This window comes from Dermacentor silvarum, chromosome 1, assembly GCF_013339745.2.
Source record: "Dermacentor silvarum isolate Dsil-2018 chromosome 1, BIME_Dsil_1.4, whole genome shotgun sequence".
Classification (NCBI taxonomy): Eukaryota; Metazoa; Arthropoda; class Arachnida; order Ixodida; family Ixodidae; genus Dermacentor; species Dermacentor silvarum.
The window spans coordinates 114887787-114909328 of NC_051154.1; positions in this window are offsets into that span (position 1 = coordinate 114887787).

Here is a 21542-nt window from a genome sequence, read left to right on the forward strand (position 1 = left end):
CGCACATTTAATCTCCGACCACTAATGCAATTACGGCTTGAAGGCAGTTAGCTAATGTTTCCACCAATATCTTGTAGTCAACGTTGCAGAGTGAGATGGGGGGGATATCCCGCAACCTTCTGCAATTGAATTTTTTTATTAAAAAAACTTCCCCTTCGTCGAACATGACAAGCACCTATCGTAGTGTGCGGAAATCTATGTGCTACATAAAAGGAGCCAACACAGAGCACAGACTGATAAAATTCACCACTAGGGCCATCATGCACGATAGCTTTACCTTTTATCGACGCGATGGTTACTTCCACGAGGGTGCCGAAGCTAAACTGAAAACAACAAAATGTTAAAGAAACGTTATTTTTACGCGAACCGAAACATTTTCTTTTTTCATTCTGGAAAGAAACCAGAGAAAATAATGATCTTTGCTTCTGATGGACCATATTGGCCGTAGCTTTTCCTCCATCCACTGTCAGCACTTCTTTTCTGCTTGCTGTCAGGCCGGTGAACCTACGCAGACTTGCTGTTCTTTTAGAAGCGACTGCTACTTTCTTAGAGTTAACGTCGATCGTCGGACACTATAGTGAGCATTTAAGATAGGACTTTGTCAAATGCTCCGGCAGAAGTAGGAAACCCACATGGTCGCTAATAAAGGAAGTGTTTCTTAGCCCTAGGTAGAGATTGTTGATCACAGTGGCTTGTTAACTGCAATAACTGCGGCATAAACATTAAACACGAGTCCAGTAAGCCGACTCAAGATTGTGAAATAAAACCGCGCCCATTATTTGATATTCGCAACGGCCGCTAATGATACTTACTTTGCTGCGGAATCTGCACCCATGCTCCGCACGATGCTCAGAGAATTCACGCCAACGATTATCTGTGACGAGTACAGTATACTCAGCACTAAGAAGCAGAAAACTAACCCTGAATTTTTTACGGAAAGCTGATACGCTCTTTGAGGTGCACTGAGTGATTCCTAAAAGTTGCTTCGAAGAGAATTCTGTAACCCGCCTAATCTTTATTGCATCTCAGACCGATTTTATTTCAAGAGACCGCCCGTTCGAAGGCACATGCTGTCGCGTCGTGCCTCATGCTCGCTGCTAGCCGCCTTTCTTGACAGTCTTGCCATTCCTTTCTGGAACAAGAATGTTGCAGCCATGTAGAGGTGACAGTGACGTTGGTGTAGTAATTGGCATAGTGAATCAGGACAGCTGGTGAGGCAATGGACTGTGTGCCTCCGTACCGCATATACCCACTAAGACGTCTATTGCGGGCCCCATAACAAAGGGACGTCTTGCCTGAAAAGTTCAGTAAGTGGTCTCGCTATGTCCGCAAAGGTCTTCACGAGGCATTGGAAGAATGGGCATAGCCCTGGAAAGCTACGGACATACTTTGTAGATCAGGGAACAGGGAAGTTCTTGACTGCGCAAGAACTCCCGCAGTCAGGTTGCCCTGCCAATTTGTATGATTGAACACTGTGTCCTCACAATAAGTTAACCCATTATATGATACCAGAGCGCCAGGCTTATTCTACACTCAACTCGGTTAAAAGTTAAAGTTTCTCGATGGGACCGAAAAATTCAAAACCAGAATTGTTTATTTTGTGGGAACAAGTTACACCAACTGCAAAGGACTCCTGTCACAAGCGGCAGCGTGTGTGTTGGCAAATGGCTATTGCCTCAAAAGCACCAGGAAGCACATTTCCACTTTTTATTCGGGAATGCATAAGCACGTCTGTTCGTGCATTTTGCAATAAAAGATATGAATTATTCGTGTACATATTCGAAATGTCAGCGCACAGCAGGCGAATTTCAGCAATAGGTGCTCATCACATAAAAAAGGCCGTTAGCAATTTTCGATGGGCATCGTCCGTACTTAGAAACAGCCGAGGTACAGGTATGCGCAAAGAAATGCACACACCGTCTTGGCAGCAACCGCGCTTTTTACCGACCATGGCTGTCGCTGCGAACATTCCGGCGCTATTCGGGACGCAAAACAAATGACAAATTTTCACGATCACAAAAAAGAAGAAAAAAATGATGAAAAAAGAAAGCCCGAAGCCCCGCTATGACCCCGAATACTGCACATGTCATCGGCGGAACCATTCGGATGTGATATATACGTTAGTTTCCTGGAACATGCGCCTTTTGAACAACGGTGCTTCTCGCAACAAGCTTTTCAATTTCAACGGTTAGATTATTCTGATTGCGATTATATTTAACGAAAATCAATAAAATATTCATAAAGTTTAAATGCAGCACTCTACGCGTAGCCCGGTTGCTGCTGGAGTTTGTATATAGGTAGGTAGGTAGTAAACTTTATTGAGGTCCTGAAGTAATCATCCCCCGTCTTCATGGAGGGAGGACCGCGGGCCGCTCCCACGTCGGGACGGGAAGGCCAATCCTCACCGCCGCATCGTGGGCCTTCTGGACTGCATTGAGTTGATGGAACCAGTCAAGACTCTTGATCAGTGAATAAAATGTGTCTTGCGAGATCACTTGGTTCGTGTGGTGCGGTAAAGAGAGGCACTCCCACAGCATATGGTTAAAATCGCTGTATCCTGCGCAGTCGGGACACGAAGGGGATACCTCCGCGAAACGACTATAGATCGAGAGGCTGGGATACGAGTGCGTTTGTAATAACCTAAGCGTAACCGATTGAGGCCGTGGTAGGTTTCCCTGGGGCAACGGAAATGCCCTGCGAGCAAGTTGATAATGGTGTGTGACTTCGTTAAAGGTGGAGAGTATGTCCCTAAAGCGGGGGGGGGGGGGGGGGCGGTTCTGTCTCCGCCACCATCGGACCAGACCCGTCACGGGCCTCGCCCGGTGCACCGGCCCCGGATAGCCCGGCGCGGCAAGCGAGACCTCGCGCCCGAGCATGGGCCAATTCGTTGGCGTTGACAAGCCCCCTTACTTTCGACCCTACATGGGCTGGGCACCAGGTGATGGTGTGATGAGCAAGTACTTTTCCTTCGAGTATCTTGGCGACTTCCTTACAGACGGCCCCAGATGCGAATGCTCTGGCTGCCCATCTCGAGTCTGTGTAGACTTCAGTTTTGCTTGTATTTAACAGCGCTAATGCTAGGGCTAGCTGTTCTGCCTTACCGGGCGACGAGGTAATGATTGATGCGGCCGAAAGTACCCGGCTCTTGGTGTCAACGGAGACGACCGCAAAGCGGGAGGTGTTGCTAGTGGAACACTCGTATTGAGCGGCATCGACGAAACATGCGTCCGACGCGTGTGCGTGTGTCAGGAGTGCAGAGGCCCTAGCCAACATTCTGCCTGTATTGTGTTGTGGGTGTACGTTCCTCGGCAGTGGATAAACCTGAATGTACGATCTCGTGTGATCTGGCAGCTGCGTGTTGCGTTCCATTGCAAAAATGGGAATGATGTTAACGCCTTCAAGGATTTTTCGCCCCACGATGGTGGACGAAAGTGGTTCTCTACACTGACCAACACGGTCAGCGTAGAGAGAACGAGGAAATAGAACGCGCTACTAAAGTAGACGCAACACCCTGCATGTGTCTAGGCCAAATTGGGCCGATCCCGAACGCTGTGTAATGTCACACAGCGTCTGAAAGTGCTAGCTGCCACAAAAAAAAAAAAAGAAAAAAAAAGAAAGGAAGATGGGGGAAACTGACGCGCTCTAATTTCTGTGATCAAATTGTGGCAATGAGGCGCAACGTACGCGCCAAGAGCTAACCAGATTTCAGTGGCACTTCGCGCCACATGCCGAGCCTCGATGAAAGCGACAACGCACTAACACCAAATGCCGCGCCGTGCAGGGACGACGTATGAGGACCAAGGTTCCAATGTGTCGTTACTTCTCTGTGCATACACGTTTCCTCACCATCTTTCCCGCGACAAACATCAAACAGCGCCTTCGTCACCGGAACATCGCGGCATCGACGTCCCACTGTGTGCATCTGCTTGATCACGTTTCAGCATTACGACATGGTTTCGGAACGATGTTCATAAACAGAAGCATTTAAGGAGAATGAAATTCTGACTTCTGAAGTGAATGAACATCAAAATTGCATGAGATTACACGTTGCATTCGATGAAAGTGGAGACAATTGTATGCACTGCAGTTCCTTGTATAGCCCCGAATGAACTAATGCATTTAAGCTTCGCTTTACATAGATTTCAGCATCTGGGTTGGATCTGCATACTTTTATTATTGTTATTATTGAAAAACCAGGGAGTCAGCACTAATATTTACTCGCATATTGAAAGAAGCAAAGACTTGCAAAATGCACTGTTGTGCCACTCGACGAAGAGCTCTTCTCTGCACAGCGATGCGCCGCTGCAACCGGCCGCACAATCCAGTTTGGCGGATGAGCCCGGCCAAAAGGTAGATGATGACGGCACCGTATTGAAAATGTCTGTAGTACGGCCAGTTTGTACTGTTTGTATCGGTGTGCACGTATGATGTCATCACCCTAGAAGTATCATCTGCGCTTCTGTATATTTCGGACCAAATATGTGAACCTGATATGCCTTTCTAGCTGTCCTGGCGCCTCCGCGTTCGCTTTCATTCATATCTATCTGGACTAAGTCGGGCGTAGTTTACTTTCTTTAATTCGCTTCCTGGCCGATTTGATCCTCTCAAGTTTTAGATTTCTTCATGGTTTATATTTTCCCTCGCTTCTAAGCTAAAAGGAGCTGCTGTCACCAGTGTAAGGAGACTATAAACCTTTTTCGTTTGCTCTTAACCTCAATATAAAACAGAGCAGACGCTTACGTTGTTGCTTTTCTTGCTGACCACAGACTTCACCATTGTCCCCCTTCCTTATTTTTTTTCTTGCTCTGTTTCTTCTTCAGTGACCCCCATTTAGTGACAGATAAAAAACCTTCTTGCATGTTCTCTCTTCGATAGCTTAAACCGGAAAGCTATGAACGTCTTTCAAAGCATTCAATGGCCCTGGTTTAGTTTGGAACAGATTGGAGTCAAGAAATGAGTGTTCTGCAATAGAAAATAGGGTAATGCAACGAAGCGCTTGTGAAAGCTTGAGGGGTACCTGATCTGACAGAATATGTCAGTCTTCATGTCAGCTATTGGTGGGATAGAGGAATTAGGCTTTGCTGTGAGGCTTGCTATTTTGGGCGTCTCTTCTGTCGTGCTTGGTGAATTAGCTGTCCCAGTCACCTACGATAAACAGGTTAAGTCGTTTGATATTTTGTATCCTGTGACATGTTTATTTTGAATCTTAAACAGCATTGTCCCTGTAGATGATCGCTTTTCTCTACGCTTGTCTAGCGCACGTAACATGTACGACTGCTCAGCGATTTGACTGTTGCCGTTGTCGTCGTCATACTCCAGTAAATATATGCACTCGTATAACTGCTACGTGGACCGGTTGCCTTTCTTTCTTTTCATTTCTTTCTTTCTTTCTTTCTTTTCTTTTGATCTGCCTGCACATGGAGCGGTATCAGCTACGGCACATAGGCATAGCACTGCGAGCCGCATTAGCATATACCACCCGCCGACGTGCCTGTTTCATGCGTGCTTATGGGCAGCATGACGTGCTGCCCATGAAGACGGGTATTTAGAAAAAAAGAAATGGCCATTTGCGCGAGATTTGTCTGGTCTCTCTAACTTTTCTTACATATTAGGTTTTATAAAGCCACACAAAAATGACAAACTCATTTCACCTCGAATATTCAAAAACAGACGTATGTTTGCATGTACTCCCACCTCATACTTAGTGTTCGCGTCGCCAGATGATGTGGCTGCGTAAACAGCGATCGCATGGCCACAAGAATTTTTTTTATTTTCAAAAGGTACGTGCATCGCTCAAAGTGGTACGGTCAGATTTATGCACATGATTGACAGCACTGGAAGTAAACAAAAAGCACTGTCAACCTCAGTAAATATCTATTTCGAACTAACTTTTATAATTTGTGTCGAACATCTGATTTCCTGTTTCAGAAAAAGAATGGGAAAAAAAGACACAGACTTAGATACCTTTGGCATCATGAAGTGATTTATCATGTAAAGGAGTTAGCGGCAAGTCAAGCGTCACACGATGACAATGTCGACGACCGCCGCACGAAATTGCGACGATGACGACGACGACTGTGGTATACCAACGACGGAATAATGACGACAGCGACAAAGACGGCAGCATGGGGACGACACTTCCTTGATCGATATTTAGGACAGCGAAGCCGTCCTTTCGAACGAAACGCTGAGAATAACGGTCAGTCTGAAAGCTGTGCTGCAAACAGCCTCGGTTTAACTAACTTCGGATTAGCCCAACGTATGGCTATACTAATTACCTCACGATGCTGAAATTTGCAGATCGCATTTACTGAAGGTCACTTTTTCAATTTTGGATTCAATTTAAGTCGCTCAGTTAGCTTGCCTATGAGAACGATCTAAATTTTTTTGCACTTTGATCGTTGCTGTACAACTTGACGTATAATCGCACTCACTTTTCGCAAATAATCTCTCTGGCACTAATTATCTCCACATCTTTAAATTTGGCCAATTTTATCCGCATTTTTTTTACTCTGTTTATGCCAAAGCATAAAATATCAAGAAATTGGTCAGGCAAGGAGACACAATCCCTCCAATGCTATACATTGCAGTCTTAGAAAAAGTATTCAAGGTATTAGACTGGGAAGGCTTATGAGCAAGGATCAACGGGGAATATCTCAACAACCTTCGGTTTGCAGATGACATTGCCCGTTTCAGGGACACTGAGGATGACTTGGGACAAATTATTGAGGACCTTAACCGAGAAAGTGAAAAAGTAGGGTTGAAGATTATTATGCAGAAGACAGACGTAATCTTCAATAACCTGGCAAGGGAAAAAAATTCATGATCACCAGTCAGCCTCTAGAGTCTGCGCAGGAGTACATTTATCTGGGTCAATTACTCACTGGGGACCTTGATCATGAGAAGAAAATTTACAGAAGAATAAAAATGGATTGCGGTGCATACGGCAAACATTGCCAAATTCTGACTGGGAGCTTACCACTGTCGTTGAAAAGAAATGTTTACAATCATTGAATTCTACCAGTGCTCACATATGGAGCAGAAACTTGTAGGTTGACGAAGAAGCTCGAGAGCAAGTTAAGGACCGCGCAAAGAGCAATGGTACGAAAAATATTTGGTGTAACGTTAAGAGACCGTAAGAGAGCGTTGCGGATCGGAAAGCAAACAGGGATAGCCGATATTCTAGTTTAAATAGGGCTGGGCAGGCCATGTAATGAGTATACATAGGGCAGATAACTGGTGGACCATTAGAGTTACAGAATGGGTGCCAAGTGCCAATGGAAGGGAAGCGCTGTCCAGGACGGCAGCAAATTAAGAGGGGGGATGAAATGAGCAAATTTGCAGGCGTAAATTGGAATCAGCTAGCGCAAGATAGGGGTAATTGGAGATCGTAGGAGAGTCCTTCGTCCTGCAGCGGACATAAAAATACGCAGATGATGAGGATGATGATCATGATGATGGTGTCAAGGTATATCTCCCCGTCGCACTTAGCGTGCGCATGCAGGAGGAGAATTTAAATTGGGCCCTGAGAGGGGAAATTACGGGTGCTGTGTAACTATGCGGTATCCCATGACATTACTGCATTGGGCAATAAGAAGCCGGGCGAAGTGATCAGACATCCGAACTGAAGCGCCTTAACTTAGTAACTGACTTTTTCTTCAAGTTTACTCCACGTGGAAATGCCACTAATAGTTACACCGCTTTTTGCTCGTACAGTTACTCGCCTTCTTGTGGCACTCAGGGGTACAAAAGTGATTCATGGAGCTCTTTGCAATAATTACAAGCATTATTCTAAGCAACAAGAACAGATGGCCACATTTTCCGACCATATGACCATTTGACCACCAGGTGAGAGTGGCGCCTCGTCCTACCGAGAGTTTTTGTTTCCTCTGATGCTGTGCGTCTGATTTACTTTAAGTAGATCAACTTACTTGCACTTCATAGCACATTACAAAGTAAAAGCATATCTAATACAGCGAAAATCAGGAGACACTAATCATTTTGTGACGCCGACGGGAGCAGCAGTCAAGTTCCAATGAGAACATATTTAGAGCTCCAGTTTGTCTTCTGATTGCTTTATTTGCTTGCTGAAACGTGCCGTACTTGATTTCAAAGACTAACAGGCGGCCCCAGAGACCTCTAAAAAATAATGATACTATGGGAGGGTAGGTAAAGATGGGTGGGCCACTGTGGTAAATATCCGGAGCAGTATGGTATATTATGTCGAGTGCCATGCTGATACTCATCTCTAAAAAGAAAGCCGGCGTAGGGAACACTAATGTAAGTGACGGAGCAGCGGCTCTGTCATTTCTAATGGCACCAATGCAACCGATGCACTCCCAATCAAAACCAGAAAGCCTTGTGCGTTGCAGCTCTGTCCTGCACTCATGAGGAAAATGGCGTAGACCACTACAGCAGCTGGCTACGTGGGGCCGAGCTAATTGCGCTGTCGGCTGCATATTTAAAAGCCGCGCAGTATGAGGCCGTGCCGTGACATAAAACTTCCTCGCAGGCACGAGTGAATATTTCATCAAAAGAAGTTGCCCTACTGAACTCAATTTCAAAAACCTGATTGAATAGGCGCCAGGCTGTGGCCTTAATCCCAACTCTCCGGGTATAGCTGCGATGAGCAATGAAAGAAAAGGGAAAATGCAGAGCGCGCGTGTAGATTACGCAGCATCGGAAGCTTCCTCTTTACTCTTCTAGGCCAAGCGCAGTCTGCCTGGATAGATAATGCATTTAGGCGAATGGTTTTAGCTCAAGTGCGCAGCGAAATGCGATAGCCTCGTGGCACTTGATCTCTTGTCTTGACTGTTGGGTTCATGCTCTCGCGTCGAGAAGCTAGCAATAGGTCTTGATTTGCATGCAGGAACGGAGTCTCGAGTTTTCTTTTTTTCCTCAAGATTTACATACAAGCCCTTTTGAAAATCCGGAAACTGGATTCTGTTTTGGGCAATACGTGCACATTTTGCAAAATTGTGCGTAGGTGGAAGCAAGAAATAATTAACGCAGTTTTCGCCATAGCTCTTTTTAGAGAGTTTCAACGGCTTCTTAGCGCAGTTATGCGAAAATTTCAAGTTTCACAAAATACTCCGCATGTTTGATTTATTTAAATTAACAACGTTCCTTCCCTCAGTTTCCCATCCTTACATGGAGTGGTCCCTTATAGTACCAAGAGGAGTGCACGTTCAGTGCATCAATCGCAATGTTAAATATAAATTGGCATCAAAACAACTATACAATTGAAGAAAAATGATACACTACTGATGGGCATACCAGCTTGATGTGCTCTATTGTGGGAAGACATTTTTTCTTATTACATATTTGTGATTTGTGACATTTTTATCTTATTAATGCGAGCATTTCCTTCCCCGCTCTAAATAAGAGAGAGTGAGAAAGACGTTTATTAAATCATAAAATAAACTCACTCTTTGGTTGTAGGAGGTCATTTTCGTTTGCTTTCAAATCGAATAGCATTGTATACTTTTGCATAGTTTATCTAATTGATAAACTCTAAATAATGTTTACACGCTTTGCGAGTTATCTTGTGCCCCAACAACACTCTTCATCCATTTCTTGCATTTCCTTTCTTAAACGCTGCGCTTCGGGTACTGACAGGTCAGGAAGCACAAGCGGTCAATCAATCAATCAATCAATCAATCAATCAATCAATTGTATTTCCGTTTCCATTTGAAAAGACGAGACATAACAAAAAGCTGAAAGGTACTGCCCCCTTTTACAGTCAACATGTGTAGCAAACTGCATCTTTCCTAAGACAGCCTGATAGAGACGCTCGAAAAATATTCACAGTAAGGAAGTCACCAGAAAAAAGACACATAAAAATGTCAATAGCATACTCGCACATGAACACTAAACACGTATGTTCTAAAGAAAAGCACTGGAAACGGGGAAATAAAAGCAAGATTGAACAATTGGGGGCATATACATTATGTTGGCATATCAGACACACATTTCCATGCAAATACCACATTACCAACTCTGTGTTTGGCGCTCTTTTGCCACAGTTGCCCTTGCGCCAAAAAAAATTTACTAACGAATATCGCATACACCTTGATTTAGGGGCATGGATATTCCGGCAGATAATTTTACTTGCAGTACTTGTGCTACATTAAGGATCAAAGTCAGCTTTGAAGAGTACATAAACATCAATAACTATATTAATGGGATATAGCGTTCTTGAGACGAAAGTAGCGAGTACAGAGTAATAAAGAAAGTAAATGCTTGGGCACTATAACGTAAGGCTATTCCCATCTGGTTCTATTCAATTTCTGCAATCAGCCCTCTCCGATTGGTCAAAGATTTTTTGGGTCACCCCCCACTTCACCTGTCTATCACGCGATGTCACAAAAGCCACGAAATCTCCACATCTGATTATGCATGATTAGACCAAATGATTTCTGATTCTACGCCTTTTTCTGTCATCAGCCCTCCGCTCTTGGTCAAAAAATTTATGGCTGCGCCCACTTCGCCTGTCTGTCACGCGACGTCCTAAAACCGCGACAACTCACCACATCAAAGTGACGTGTAAGTATTAACGATTCATTAATATGGCGAACAAAGCTGAATTTTTTAGGAATAGCCTGAGACTGCCCCGTTCCGAAAGGAACACAAGATGCTAGCCCGTCGATCACTCTGGCACTGGTTACTCAGAGTATCCGGGAAGAATGGATTTATTTGCGTAGAATACAAAATTTTGCGTGGCAATATAACCTTGTCAAGCCCTTCCGGCACGTATACGACATCACTATGACAACTATTTTTTGCTGAGGATTCGTTTTAGGGGCCTTTTTAGCCTTCCGTTGCACGCCACCGCGATTTTCGACCAGCCATCGCAAGCTAAGCAAGGGAAACAGACCAATCGCAGAATCCAGCATCAGCATCCTCAGCCGGTTATCCACTTTCACTGCGCTTGCTCGGCCCCACCGATACCTTCTCCAGTTCAGCGTGCGCCTCACCTCCTGTCAGTCAATTAGATAAACTATGCAAAAGTATACAATGCTATTCGATTTGAAAGCAAACGAAAGTGACCTCCTATAACCGAAGAGTGCGTTTGAATGGGCTGTTCAAACAACGCAGATTCCAAGAGCTAATCGAAACCTGGGGAAGACCCTCCACGACGTCACAAACTCCCATCCTTCACCACAGCGACAATAATAATGAAGCCAGCACGTAGTCTGGTGATCTGGCAGTGGAACTGCAGGGGGTTCCGCAACAAGCGCGCAAATCTTACACTATTTCTGCAGAATCTTAACGAGCTCCCTGATATTATAGCCTTGCAGGAAACACACGGGAAAGTAACTCTACCGGGATACAACACGTTTCAAGACCCTCACATAGTCAAGCCCAACACTGCCGTACTTGTAAGACAGCACCTTTCTGTTAAATGGGAGACATTCAGTGGTACTGACATCCCCCACGATTTCATCGAAATTCTACCTAAAAGCCTCAAACAACCCACCCTATACGTGTTGAATGTTTACAGCCCTCCCAAGGCTCGACAACACCGCTTTGAGCACATGCTTGCTCAAGCCAAAGCTAACGCCAATAAACAGCCGCTAGTTGTAATGGGCGACTTCAATGCCCCCCTCCAAATGTGGGGCCACTCTGCATCGGCCCCTAAGGGAAGAGCTCTGTGGCAGCACATACAGAATCAAGGTTTCACCATCCACAATGACTTTACTCTTCCTACCCGGCTAGGAAATAGCGTCAGTAGGGATACATCCCCCGACCTCACCCTAACTCACCGCATCACTCAGGCGACGTGGCAAAACCTCCAAAACAACTTAGGAAGCGACCATTACATCCTCGAACTCCGCGTAAATTTCAAGCACAGACCACTGGCCATGAAACCACTAAGGCTTACCAATTGGACGGAATTCAGAAAATCTCGCTCCAACACCAACGAAGAAGACATTACCGACATAGAGCAATGGGCGAACGCTTTACAAGCAGATGTAGAGGCCCATACCACCACTCTCCCGTCAGATACACCCTTGGCAACAATTGATTCGAAGCTCCTACACATGTGGGAGGCGAAGCAAGCCTTACTCAGGAAATGGCTAACAGCCCGTTACAATCACAAACTCCGAATCAGAATCGCCAAATTGGACTCTCAGATTGAAAAATACGCTATCAAATTGAGGGCACAGCAATGGACTCAGGTTTGCGAAGGAGCGCATGGTCATCTTAGCACTAAAAAGACCTGGCAATTGCTCCGGCACCTGCTCGACCCCACCACATCTAGGACGCATAATAACCACCAGATCAATAAACTGCTACATGAACATGCAGCGGATCTGCCGACAATGTTCAGTAACTTGGCTTCCAAACATATGCCCCCTCCTACGCAAATCCCCATGCCCGACTATACTGGTGAACCCAATGAGGAACTTTGCACACAGGCCTCCCTCTCTCCCCCCCGGCCACTCCCCTTTCTTAAAAAGGCAAATAAAAGTTCATTCTTTCTTCTTATGCAGATTGATTGGCTTCTAATTGTTATTGCAATGATTTTCTGGTTTCTTTACTACTGCTTCTTGTGCTTATGCATACTTACTTTTTCTTGTCCATTTACGACTGTATATGAGAACGATTACTCTTGTTTACATCTCTTTTGTTTGGATCATAGCTTGTAGCATTTGTCTTTTTTTGTGTCGAATAAGCTGTTTTTAATTACTTGTATCATAATTGTAGTGTATAATATTTAAATGTTCTTAAACTATACGGGGCCATTCATCATTTTACACTTCAGTAAGGTTTGCACTTCGGCTTGTTGGTTTTGCATTATGAACGTGCAGCATAGTGCGTAAAAACATGCACAAAAGAAGAAACACGGTTAAACATACGGAGCGCACCATGTGTGTAACAGTGTTCCTTGTTTTGTCAATGTTTTTTTACGCGCAATGCTAGACGTTCATAATTTACACTTGTTCCCTACGGTGATGCCCCCCTCCCCCCCTTATCTATTGCTTTGTATGAGGTCAGGAAGAAATTGCGAAATAAATAAATAAATCTTGTTGTGTTGTGTTTAATGGCGCTTAAGCAAAAATAAGTAAATAAATAAATTCTCATGTAGCAGGCCCCCACGCATAACAAGAGCAAGAAGGCTCGGTACTGGCGTATATATTTCCAGCCCTTCCTACACATCGTTCCTTCTATCCGCCCATCAGATACAGCGTCATTGCAACTCCGAAATTCCCTTGCTACTCCGAGCATCTCGTACTTAGCCTGCAACCTATGTGCACGGGCGAAAATAGGCAGGAAATATAGACCCGATTTCTTAGGTCATAGTTGCCGTAGTAAAATGAAACGTCTCTCCCTCTCTCCCACTCTTTCCAACGCCTCTTTCCTCCATACCAGTGCAGGGTTGCAAACATGAAATTCGTATCTTGTTAATCACTCTACCTTTGATCTCTTTATATATATATATATATATATATATATATATTTGAGGTTTGGTGCCTCGTCTCGGTGAAATCGAAATGCATTGAAGAAGCGACATTCAAAAAGAGTAGCTTCGTTACTATCACAAACGCACGTTAGTGCTTGCGTGTTGGCAGCACAAGTAGTGCATGCTGAGTGACACCAACGACTAAAGAGAAGTGTTTGTGACAAAAAAGAAAAGAAAAAAGAAGAGCACAACCTATATTGAGAATTCTGAATTACATACAAGGAATAAGCTGCTGGAGGTAAAAAAGAAGTACTGCGAGGTGCGAAGTAATAATAATGCTAATAAAAAGGGTGGGAGTGGGAAGAAAAGAAAACTGAATAGAGGAACCATTCTAACACTCGTACATGGCGAACATAAACGTGACATGAAATCAAGTACTCACAAAAGAAGCGCATTCTGAACTGCTGTATATGACTCTTCGGAAACCAGTCCTTTTAAAGAGCTACGCGCACAAAAACATGTGAACGTGGGTGAAACGTAGCTTCCTTGAATATTCAAGGAATTTATAGCCAACCTCATGGTTCACTTTAAAATGGATAAAGTTACCTTTGTTTGAGGGAGCAATTACGTAAATATTGGCTTATATAATAAGCCACGAGCATAAGCGATCTGGAACCTTTTCGGCAATGTTTATGGTAGACTGAATTTAATAGGAGTGAAGCCGGAAAGGTAGACTAACTATACCAACTGACGCCATTGCTGCCTCGTTCGCCTGGCAGCGCAGATGCCGGTAGTTGCGGATAACTTTCTTTCGAGAAGCGAGAAGCAAGAAAGAAGAAAAAAGCGGACACAGTGAAAGTTTTTTCCCTCCTAACAGACGCTGTTTCTTGGGGACGCCCATGGTCCATGCAAGACACAGTTGCTGACTTATAGACGAAGGTGGTAGGAAGCGTCAGACTGCAAGGTGGTCTCGGAGGTCCTCTTTGGAGAGCGTTGTCGGCACTGCTTGCCACTGACGCGGACACGAATATCAATGGTGCCCAGCGCGGTGTCCTGGCTTAACGCGCGCCTTTTTATGACAGCCCATGTTCGGCCGGTGCTGGTTCTGAAGTCTGCGGGGCATCCCGTTGCAAAGGCTGGAACGTGCTTTGCCTGATTTCCCCAGCGTGCCCATTTGGGGGGAGGTGGGAGGTGCCGCTGGCATGGGAGCGTGGACGAGGCGTTGTCATGGCGACGTGTCCGTATCGGCAGCAGCCCATCCGCCTTTCCGATATCGCTTCCTATCCTCGTCCGCATTGTTACGCGCCTTTTCCCTTCTGTAGTAGTCCCCGCAATCCCCGCTCTGTGTATTGTTTCAACATGCATGCGGGCTGGTTGCGGGCTTTTTCTTCGCCTCACTAAGACGTTCGTATCGATGCTGCGTGGGGAAAGCGAGCTAAGCAGACGGAAAAACTGATAATTATGCAGTCCCTAAGCGAAAATTCAGGCTTAAGAAAGCGAATCGCACTGACACGTTGCCAATGGGCATCCAACTCTTGCGTCCACGGGATAGAATGAGGCGGACAGTAATTCCGTTTAAGAACGCTGACACTTTTTGATGCCAGCTCAGAGGTTTTTGGTTGCATCGCCTTTACTTCCATGAACGTGTAATACATCGGTAGCGTGGTGAAAAGGAAGACACTTTCTTTTATATTTGTAAACCGAGATATTCTTTTCATACTTTATTTTCTTATGGGGTTTTACGTGCCAAAACCAGGATCTGATTATGAGGCACGCCGTAGTGGGGGACTCCGGAATATTTTGGACCGTCTGGGGTTCTCTAACGTGCACCTGAATCCAAGTACACGGGTGTTTTCGCATTTCGTCCCCATCGAAATGCGGCCGCCGTGACCGGGATTTGATCCCGCGACCTCGTGCTTAGCAGCCCAACACCCAAGCCACTAAGCAACCACTGCGGGTCAAACCTAGATTATACACACGCTGAACGAACAATTTATGGAAGTCACTCACGTTATAAATATTGTTGCGGGGAAAGGTAACAACAACGTGAGAGGGGGCACAGGTACGGGGAAAAGAGAAAACAAAACTGAGAAGAAATAAATATGGTATATGTCTAAGCTCAGGGGCTTTCGCAAATGTCGAAATTTGCGAAAGCAACTTACGATGTAAATAAACTTCTCCAACAATGGGCCGCCTCCAAAGGACCGGTGGATACATATTCGCACCCGCCGTGGTTGCTCAGTGGCTATAGTGTTGGGCTGCTGAGCACGAGGTCGCGGGATCGAATGGGGGCGATGGGGGCGAAATGCGAAAACACCCGTGTACTTAGAGTTAGGTGCACGTTAAAGAACCCCAGGTGGTCGAAATTTCCGGAGTCCCCCACTACGACGTCCCTCATAATCAGATCGTGGTTTTGGCACGTAGAACCCCATAATTTAATTTTTTTACATGTTCGCCTATTTGAAAAAGCACAAGGTTATCTAATATAACGCCGCCTTAACGGAAACTGCGGACGAGAACATAAATACGATAAAAACAGTTTTATGTCCAATAAGCAGTAACGGCATTTTATACACACGAGAAGATTTTCAGGCGACTGCAATTATGAACTCAAAACAGGATTTGCTCAGTCCGACCGTCCGTTCCGTTATGCCAGGGCGTGCGTCTATGTGCCTTGATTCGTGTACTGTTTAATTAGCACAGGATTTGCATGAATATTTTACAGCAACTGCGCATAACAGTTCGAGGCAGGGTTTGATCCGCCCATTCTGTAATGCCATGGTGTGCGCAGACGGATCCTTTGTTGCCGGGCTGTCGTCGTAGTCGTCGTTTCGTCAACGTCCCGCCGTCGTCGTCCCTGTGTCTTCGTCATTTCATCGACGTGGTGTTGTGATCGTCGCTGCCTCCACCGCTGTTCGCACTGTCGTCATGCCGTGCCATTGTCGTCATCGTTGTTGCCATTTTTTCGCCGTCTGTTCTGCAATAACGCTATGGTCGTCATATATACAGGGCAGTATATCTCCAGGACACAGAGAAGCAGACATTTCAATTTGTGTGCACTCGCCGCGGCATGAAATTGAATCCTGTTAAATCTTCAGAAACTAGGTACGTAATATTGTCAGCTATAAAATAGAGCTGGTCGAATATAAAAAATTTTGAATATGAATCGAATACCAATAATAAGTATGGAATGTTGAATCGAATATCAAATAGCCAAACGTGGACGCACGTATTTCTATCAGGAATATATATTTCGGTTTCATTAGGTACCACGTTTATAGTGAATTGTGAAAAAAAATCGCAGCCTAATATCACGGACAAATAGCACCAGTTTTAAACAGAAGATAACTAATTTTCAACAAAATAACAGCACAAATAGTCCCTCATCATGGTTAGAGCCTTGTTGCAATGAATATTTTCAAGAATTAATGGCTGATGTATGACTAGCTTCTAATTTTTTTTTTTGGGGGGGGGGGGTGATTTGCCGCATGGTGTAAAGAATAAAAGATCCTTTCTGAAAATGCTAAATAAGTGGTCGTTATAAGAAAGATCAAAAGTTGGGAAATAAATTGCTGCTGAAGGACTTGTGTGCCGTATACACATGTAAAATGGCACGTCTCAAGAAAAACATCACGGGTTGTAGCGTGAAAGACAAAACTGCTACATGCCTATACTGCAAGAAACACTTAATTACAGAATGCAAGCAAACATGACAGGTTTTCATGTACGCTACCACCGTGAAACCTGAAACACAGCTTGTATTAGCTATTTTCTTTCTGCATTGGTGTAGAAACGTTTCTCCTTGTTTCACTTGTGATAATTTGAGATATTTTGTTAACCAGCCAGAGAACAGTAACTCGAATTTTAACAGTCGGCTGTTGCGAAATTTTTGTAAATTTCGATATTCGAAAGCACCGAATAGTTCATTTTCGAATACTAATACAGATAGTTGTGGGTATCTTCAATTCGAATTCGAATGCTCGCATATTCGCCCACCGCTACTATTATAAATAATAAGTTAGGCAGGCTGAATCTGGGACGTAGTCGCAGTGGGGCACTGTGAAATGCCGTGTGCATTCTGCTGAAGGTGTAATGGGCCACTAGGTCACAGAAATTACATTAACAAATACACAAGCGACATGTATTCATGCATTACAAAGCTGACATGCCTAACTTATGATACAGCTTGTAGGGATCCTAGTGTGTAATCTTGCAATTGTACCCGCGCCCTATTCATAGTAGGCCCGCCGTGGTCATAGGTGGTGGGCGAGAATTGGCATCCCTTTGTGTTGCTTCCCGAGTGTCTTTACGTCAGGTCTGGACCCTGCGTGTCCAACGCAGGAGCGCTGTTGCCGAGCAAGAGTCCAATTTCTGCAAGAAATTGCACACTTGTAAGCCTTATGACTTCTGATGAGCACAAGTTTGAGTTTGGTGGATCATGCCTGCTATGGCAGAGCAATTAGCTCTCTTAAATGCCATAGATGGAGCTCTTTCCGAATCGTCCATAGGTTATTCCCTCGCATCGTGGGCATTCCTATCGAGCGCAGAAGCACCGTTTCAATTTTTCGCCCAACATATGGTGAACCTACACCCGACGACGTTCACACGTTTGCCATTTAGACATGAAAAGGTGGCCAAATCTGTAATGTAATCTAATATAAAGCTGCATATTATTAAGTTCTAAAAACACTGTTCCTGTGTTACAAACAGAAAAACAGGTGTATATGAGCCTCGTATGTATCAGACAGATATATGCATATGCGTTTAACAGCCAAGAACTTGTGTCCGTATCAGTGACGTCATAGACTACACTAATCGAAGAAGAGCAGCAGGTTCTACCTCCTATGAAGTACGCCTAAAAATGCTTCCAGAAGAGATAGAGAGAGTGAAGCATTTACTATAAGAGAAAAGCTGAGAGGTCGGACTTCCAAGAAGGGTGTGCGAATCAGCAAGCCTCAATGTTCGAAGCCGTAGCTGCAGGACTCGGTAGCAGGTAACCTACGTGGTATACATGTTTTCATTCCTTTGGATCTTTTAGTTGCCGCCAAATTTAGGTGGTCAAAGCTGCGTCTTCTCTTATAGCTTGTTTCGTCAAAAATATATTTGGTTAAATGTAATCGGTTACTAAAAAAGTAATTGAATTACAGTGAGCGTCACCGAGCAAGATAAGTAATCATTATATCACAAAATTACAAAAAAAACGTACTTGATGAGAAGTAATTAATTACATGTAAATCGTTACGTACAAGTCTTACTGTCACTATACAGTATACTTGTCAGAAGAGCTGCTTACACTGCCTTTATTCTACCTTTCTAAGGGTTCTTTCTTTCAAATAAACTGAAATAAAAAAAAGGAACAGAACAAGGAAAAAACGAAAGAAAAGAAAATGGTAGGAGATCCCTGCAGGCTGGCGGCGACCAGTCTTTAAGACATCGAATAGCCGTATTTTTGACTGCGGCTACTGATAATGTTACTGATGATACTTTATTGATATCTCTTTTGCCTGAAAAAACTTATTATCTTTATTAATATTCCGATATGTGTTTCATTTTGTAGCCCGCAGTTTAACAATATTGGCAAATGTTGCAATCTGCATTCGCAAAAACGTTCTTGCGCCAAAACTGTTCGTAAGAGCACATGCCAACCAGACGCGACCTTCGATATATTATTAGCGAAAGCAGCCGGCCAGTGAACAAGAGCACTTAGGAAGAAAAATTCCATAGCTGGGAGCAGTATGCCTAGAACGACAGAGAGCTGAGCTAGTTGGTAAGGATTCATAATGCAGTATGCCGCCGCTCACTGCCGACGCGCTGCTGCGCCCGCGCAGAACGGATTCTAATTAGGCTCCAGGTGAAACTATAGTGAAACCAACGAGTGCACTCCGTCGAACCACAGCCTTCTGTGGCGAGGAGGAGCCACGCAGAGCACACAGGCACTTGTTGAGGTGACGAAGCTCCCGCAGAAGACTGCCGCGACGGCGTCTATTGAACGAAGAAGTTAAATACTCAGGGGGCCCCGCAAACAATGGCTCTTGGCATTAAAGCAAGAAAAGACAGAAGAAAAAGAAAGAAAGAAAGAATGAGAGAAAGAAAGAAAGATGCAAAAGGCTTCATTTGGTTTGTCTCTGGGTGTGAGGATTTGAAGAATAGTTTTTCACCTGTGACCTGGGCTGTACGGACTGCAAAGTACTTTCACGTATAAAACAAATTATGTATCATGCTTATGCATAACCGGATGGACGGTGTGCGCGGCAAAACTGATGATTGCAAGCAGTGTTAAATTTCTCGCGCTATGCAGCGCTATACACAGTGACAGGTCATAAATGCAGCGGCACATACCGTTCAAAGGAAAGATATGTCGCATGTGCCAGCGAATCATCCAACCCCTTGTCCTTCTTTATCCTTTGTATCCATGCCCCTTATTCGCTTTGCTCAGGTGCTGCATTGCCGTGATACTACTCACCCTGCTGTGGAGCTCTTTTTGTTTCAGAGGTGAGAGTCATATGTGTGAAGGAATCAACCAGACAATACAGACTTTCGTGGGGCGTCATCTCGGCGGTGTCACGCACACGCACAAATGGACGGGTGTCTTGACAATGGCCAGTGAAATCCCACTCCTAATCCACGATACAAGCGAGCTGTTTTCGCTGTAAGTTATCTTCGTCATGCAAATTCATTCACCGAGTGGCGGTTCGGGTTCTCGATGACGTAGTGAAATTTCAAGCTCTACGGCGGGTCAGTGCACAAGTGCTGAAAAACCTCTCCCAGGAGCCAGCTATACACCTCGGCAACGCAACTCACAGCCCGATTGCGAAGGCCCGGCTCTTCATTCGGTGACTGGAAGCAAAACATACTGTGTGTGTGCAACCCAAGTAGGTTTACAAAAATGTGTTTAAACCTCTTTGGTGCAACCTAGGAGGTTGCGGGCGTAGAGTTTCAAATCATTACTAAAGAGAACTGTGGCGCTAGTGTCTACGGGAGCATGCAGCTCCAGTAGCTAAACCAGCATGGGATTGATGGGTAGTACATTAGTAGAGATACCAGCAGTCATAGAGGCATTGCGTAATCAAGGAGTACAAGAGGCATACGTGAATATCTTAGCAAACATCTACAAGGATTCCACAGCTACCTTGGTTCTCCACAAGAAAAGTAGAAAGTTACCTATCAAGAAAGGGGTCAGGCAAGGAGACACAATCTCTCCAATGCTATTCACTGCATGCCTAGAAGAAGTATTCAAGCTCTTAGACTGGGAAAGCTTAGGAGTGAGGATAAACGGTGAATATCTCAGCAACCTGCGATTTGCTGATGACATTGTCCTATTCAGCAACAATGGAGACGAATTACAGCAAATGATTGAGGACCTTAACCGAGAAAGTGTAAGAGTGGGGTTGAAGATTAGTATGCAGAAGACAAAGATAATGTTCAATAGCCTGGCAAGGGAACAAGAATTCAGGATCGCCAGTCAGCCTCTAGAGTCTGTAAAGGAGTGCGTTTATCTAGGTCAGTTACTCACAGGGGACCCTGATCACGAGAAAGAAATTTACAGAAGAATTAAATTGGGTTGGAATGCATACGGCAGGCATTGCCAAATCCTAACTGGGAGCTTACCACTGTCATTGAAAAGAAAAGTGTACAATCATTGCATTCTACCGGTGCTAACATATGGGGCAGAAACTTGGAGGTTAACAAAGAAGCTCGAGAACAAGTTAAGGACCGCACAAAGAGCGATGGAACGAAAAATCTTAGGACTAACGTTAAGATACAGGAAGAGAGCGGTGTGGATCAGAGAACAAACGGGGATAGCCGATATTCTAGTTGACATTAAGCGGAAGAAATGGAGCTGGGCAGGCCATGTAATGCGTAGGATGGATAACCGGTGGACCATTAGGGTTACAGAATGGATACCAAGAGAAGGTAAGCGCAGTCGAGGTCGGCAAAAAACCAGATGGGAGGATGAAGTTAGGAAATTTGCAGGCGCAAGTTGGAATACGCTAGCGCAAGACAGGGGTAATTGGAGATCGCAGGGAGAGGCCTTCGTCCTGCAGTGGACATAAAATAGGCTATGATGATGATGATGATGATGACATGGATTTGCATAAGCTTTGTCCTTCTGGCTTTAAAGGCTTCGTGAGTT